This window comes from Fistularia commersonii, chromosome 2, assembly GCF_037954325.1.
Source record: "Fistularia commersonii isolate RoL2024-O1a breed Wild chromosome 2, RoL_Fcom_v1.0, whole genome shotgun sequence".
Taxonomy (NCBI): domain Eukaryota; kingdom Metazoa; phylum Chordata; class Actinopteri; order Syngnathiformes; family Fistulariidae; genus Fistularia; species Fistularia commersonii.
The window spans coordinates 24,611,150-24,617,149 of record NC_141285.1 but is presented as its reverse complement, the minus strand read 5'-3'; positions in this window follow the sequence as shown (position 1 = coordinate 24,617,149).

The window sequence follows — 6,000 nt, the reverse complement described above, 5'->3', positions numbered from 1 at the left end:
CAAAAGAAGTTTCAATGAAAAGAATTTGATGGAAAATGATTTCAAAGATCCTCAAATAACCCTTGAGGCCGGAGAACTGCTCACTAACCCAGCTTCGACTTCACAATGAACTGGAGACACTGACAATTTTTGATCTCAGAGCATTTCTTCAGAACAGGGGGGGGTGCTCTTGGTATTTTTATCTTATGCATCATATGCATCAAGAATGCATCATCTCGAGAAGATGATGGTGTGGGCCCGGATGAGCTTCAAACCTGCTAAATCTAGGTCGATGGTGCTCAGGAAAGGGAAGGTAGAAGACAAGTTCCGCTTCAACATCGCAGGTGCATCTATCCCTACAATCTCAGAGAGGCCAGTCAAGAGCCTGGGCAAGATGTTTGACAGCTCTCTCAAAGATGCAGCACCCACAAAGACAGCTTGCGTTGAGTTGGATGTCTGGTTGAAGTCTGTGGACAAGTCCGGTCTACCTGGAAAATTCAAGGCTTGGATCTACCAGCACGGCATCCTCCCCAGGATCCTGTGGCCGATCCTGTATGCTATATTGTTATGGTTGAGGACATATTGCTCTGCTGACGCACTCCTGCTCTCATGACCTCTTAATGCACTTAGTACAGCTTTAGTGATTTGGCTTCATGATTATCATTATAATATTATAGTCATAATTTGCTGAAGGCTAATAATGCATTGAAAATGACTGAGCATGAATGTAAAGCTGTACAAAGCTGAATTTTCATGTCGCTCAAAATATGCGCACCAACTGCCTTAACGCCGTCTCTGGAGCTTTTCCAGGGCTGACACGCAGACACTGTGTGCTCAGGTTCGTTTGAGAATCAATATTTTGTATTTTTACTAACATTTTCCTTTTTTGGATCCTAATTGGCAGCTGACATGCTGGCAGACATTTGATTTGGTTTTCTCTGTGGGAGTTGATTGATTTCACTGAGACTCTAGCGCCCTCTAGTGGAGAGATGGGGAATTGCCGGCACGTTGAGCTTCTCCTTCCAGCACCACTGCCTGCAGCCGCAGCTGCTGAAGGTTTCATCGCTGAGCTTTTCTCTTGCACCGAATGCACCGAGAAAATTTAATTTTCTCTGTAGCACTTCGTGAATTTCAGGTCACTCCTGAGAGAGATTTTCGGTCTCCATGGAGTTTTTCCTGCTTAAATAAATGCAATAAATGAATTCAAAGATCTTCGTGGGTCTCCTGGTGTGTTTCCTGTTCAGCATGTTTCTGTATTACTCAGTTTGCGGTCCGGTTTCAGGGAGTGTTTTTTCTCATTGTAAGTATTTTCTGGCAACACCGCTGTGAGTCCGAGGAAGATGACGTCATGTGGCACCGCCTCCTCTAGAGTTGTGCGCATGCGCCAGCCCGCACACTTTTGCTACTCCACTTTTTGAATTTACTTATTGTTTTATTCATCTCCATGTGCCCGTCCTTCTTAAAACAAGCGCTTTCAGCTTCCCTTCAGAAAACACACGAACATTCTAAATGTTTTATGTTGATGTTACAAAATCAACATCCTCTTCAAATTTAGAATTACGTTTAAAAAACAAGGTGTGCTGGTGGCCATGGTGAAGAACAAGGGAGATGTTTTTCAGAGGAATGAAGCTGATGAGACACACAGTGGAGCTCTGGGACTGAGTCGTGGAAGCCAGACTGAAGGCAGGTGAGCGTTTGTGAGTGTCTAGGAAAGAGTGTGTTCTGTTTCCTCACCTGCCGTCACACACACACACACACACCTGCAGTTCACACTCGCACCGCTAGGGGGCACTGTAGATTCAGTGACGGCGTCCCCGTCCCATTCACCGACGCTGTGACGTCACAAGACACTACGCTCTTTATGTGTGCGTATGTATGTGTGTGTGTGTGTGTGTGTGTGTGTGTGTGTGTGCGGTTGTTGAAAACTGCTTTTTTCCTGCGTTATCTATGCATATTGTAGCATCCCTGCCGTACTGTTGAGAGGAATGGTCAGAGTTTTGTAATTCCCCACTGGTTTGTGAATGTTTTTTGGATGATAGAGCGTTGTAGGTTTTTGGACACAAGTGTTCTCATAAAAGAAGCGTTTGTTTACCAATGACTGGAAATTGTTGAACACGTCCGGTTGAACGATATGTCGGCGTGGGATGAGGTTTCCTGGCGTTCACCTGCAGGGGTGTCAAACATACGGCCCGTGGGCCGGAAGCCGCCCACAATTGAGGTTCGATCAGGCCCGTGGGATAATTTGAAAGTGAAAAAATGCATAAAAGAGAAGGATTTAATTTTTTTTATTAAATGCAATTCAAGAATTTGCCGCTCGGGGCGCACTATTTTGGTCAGAGTAGAAGACAATGCACCATCTGCTGCTTGTTACAACGTTGTTTCTACCCTGTCAGCCAAAGTGTCGTTATCAAAAGAGAGAAAAGTAGATAAAGAGTGCAGAATTTTCTTAGAAAAATGAACTACGTCCTGTTTATTTACGGAGACGCACGGGAAACCTTTGTGCTCGGTGTGTTTGCGACAAGTTTCGGTATTTAAGGAATATAATATTCGGCGCCGCTTCGAGACTCATCACAGCGAAAATATGACAGCTTGCAAGGAAAACTGAGAAGAGATAAGATCAACGAATTGCTGGCAGGTCTGAGGAAACAGACGTCCACTTTCACCCATAGCTGAGAAATCAGTGAAGCAGCGGTAAAAGCCGGCTAGCTAATTGCTAGCGAAAATGTGCAATTTAATGTTAGTCAGCAGCTTCACTACAAAAGAGTATGTTGGAATTCTACTGTTCATGCAACTCCATACATTTTCAGTATGTATTGTATGTGTTTGCATGTTTCATGGATGAAGTTTACACATTTACAGGACAGGTGAATACTTTCATCCTTACACATTTAATAGCACTTTCTTTAGTTTGTAAGGTGCAGACAGGGATTCAATTTAGATTTATTATGCACATATGTAAATGGTTTAAAAATCCCTTTGTTTATACGTCTCATTTCATCTTAAAGTGTATTACTTTATTTTTCAGTACCAATTACTTGTTGAAGTTTTGTGCCTTTGTATGATCGGTGGGATGGGTTTCAAACATGTGAACAATAAAAGTAAATTGGACTTTTGTCTAAAGAAATATGAGGTATTTCATGAAATGTTTTGTAAAAGGGTTGTTCATTAAATTCCAAGATTTCCCTCATGTCCTTGTACTTCTTTACACCAAAACAGAGGAAAGAGATGATATTTTGGTTATTTATTGCTGAGTATGCTATTATTTTAATGTAATAGCATGGAGAGGGTGGCCTTGGACATCGTGGGGCCGTTTCCTCACACGGACACAACAACCGTTACGTTCTGGCCGCCGTGGACCTATTTCAACACGGCCAGAGGCGTTTGCCGTACCGGACCGAGAGGCAGGGGCCGCAGAACATCGGCGTGACCGGGAGATATCACTGGCTACGGGTCAGCTGTGCAGGAATCCACCTCATGCACAGCAGCCCTGCTCATGTTGGGACGAGGATCAGTAGGTGGATCGGAAATGAAGAAGCTTCTGGGCTGAGAGGAGAAACATCTGCAAGGGAAGACAGTGAAGTCCAGTTGCTATGATAAGAACATTTTGACAAGACGTGTGTGTATGTGTGTGTGATACACTTCTTCTATGTCGGTGGTTATTTGCTCCTGGTCTGCAAAGAAAATCTTGGTACAAATTCCTTTTCTCATTCGACCTTCTGGATCTTATTTTGAAACACGACTGTTTCCGCCTTCGCCTGACTGCTGCGTTTAATATTTTAATTTCATAATATAAAGAGAAATTGTTGCATTCAGATTAAATACTGTGAAGTGACAAGTTCTCATCATTTGAACCCCCGCGCTTCTCACCGAAACATTTTCATGCATGAAACTGATCCCTGGTACAGAAAAGGTTGTTTATGTGACAGGAGAGACCGAGAAACCTGACAGGAAAGATGGAATTCCTTCCAGTGATACAGAAAGTGAAACAGTTCAGGTGTTTGGAGAAAAAAAGGAATGCTTCTTCTCAAACTTGTTTGGCAACATTGAGATTTTTTTTTATTGTTTTACCTTGTTTTTTTTTTTTATCTCACTGCTGTGAAGGAACCAGGTTTGAACCATCCCAAGACCTCAGATCACTGTGTGTGTGTGTGTGTATTCTTGGTGTTTTTAAACCTTTTTGCTGCTTCTGTGTTTAATAACAACTAACAGATATACATGATCCTAATTGTGTTTAACACAATCAGAGTTTGAGTGTGTGAACTCTGAACAGAAATCAAAGCTCAACTTGTTTTCAAGGATTTACCATCTTACGTTTTGTTGTCAATGTGTGTGTGTGTTTTCTTTTTAATTCAAGTAATTTAATTCTCTATTTGTTTTATTTCCGTCCCTTTTTATGGAACACAGTATTTAAGCAAACCTCGCCCTGCACTTCATTCCCTTCAAACCTGTTTTCTCTGTTTCCTGTAAGATCTGGGCGAGTTTTTATTAAAATATTGCAGGTTTTTGAGTTGTGATTGGACAACAGACTGGCTGATCCGCCTGACAACGCTGCTGATTGGATGAGAGGGATATTACGTCTCTGACAGGTGAGCAGGGACAGATTAGACTTTGATTGTTCCTCTCAGGTAACGCCACCGTCTGACATCCAACCCAAGAACTTACTCAGACACTGAAGTCTTCTGGATTTCACAGAGTTGAGCAGAACCTCGATGTTCCTGAAGCCAACATGGGGAAAGAAACAGCCTTCTGGTTCTTCTCACTGCTTTTAGCGGCGCCTCGGGGTTTCTCCTTCACCGTCACGTCGCTGTTCTTCAAGGAAGGAACGGAGCTGCGGCTGAATCCGTCCATCTCAGAGGAGATCTGGGCTATTGGATGGATGGTGGACGGGAATCCAGTGTGTGAGTGGGTGAAAGACAAACTGGATGCGGTTTGTTATCGGAGGTTTGAGGGCCGGACGACCTTGAACATCCGATCTGCAGAGCTGGAAATTAGGAATGCCACTAAAGAAGACGCTGGGATCTTCACACTGGATCTCAACCAACGGGCTCTTCAGGATCAATACAGGGTCCAGATGATCGAGGAGGCACCGAAGCCCACGGTGAGCATCGATCCACCATCCTGTGGTCCTGTGTTTGTACATGAAGAACTTGGCCAGGCCTAAAATAACATTGACACATAGTTCATCTCTTTTGTTGCTTAAAAGTAAACCAAATGTAATGTCATCTCTAGAGAAGGAAACTGGTGACGATGGAAATTTGTCTTTAACCCATTTTTAAGTTTTAGCCCAAAAGCCCTGTACTTTTTCACATGAGAAAAATAAATGGTCAGTAGTTTCAATGTTGTCTTCACAAAAAGTAAAAATATATTATTTCAATATTAAAGTGCCCTCGATAATTCCTTCGATGGATAGATGTCATTTATAATTTTGAAGTGTGTCTCTTGCCTTGGGGGGTATGGATAGAGTCAGATACATAGTTAGCAGCGAGGCAATCGATTCCTTATCAAATTTATTTAAAATATAATTTTTGTTTTGACGTCCAGGGAATAAGTTTTCTGTAAAACATTTCCTAATAAAGGAGTTGCTGCACTTTCTATCCAGACTTGAGATTCCCTGGAGTGATAGTTGGGGTAACTGTGGTTGTACGGTTTGGTGCGTCAATATAATTTAGGTCAGAAACACAAGTCTTGAAGAAAGTGTGTTACGTAACTTCATCAACTCTATCCAGTCCATCTATCAACCAATCAGGAGCCAGCTCCCTCCCTAATTGGTGGGGAACCGGCTTACGTCACCATTACGTACCACTTAGGTGCCATATAAATAGTCCTTGCAGAGAAGTTACTCAGACACGGTCCTTTCAACGCTTTTTATTTGTAGATTAATTTCATGAATGCAACACACTCGTTGTTGTTTTATATCCAGCATGAAGGTTAAAAGTAACACATCTTTCTGGACTTGTTCCTGTTCGAAGTTGGAACCACAGTAACCATCTTCACTTGACGCGTCTAAAGGGTTTTGTGGCT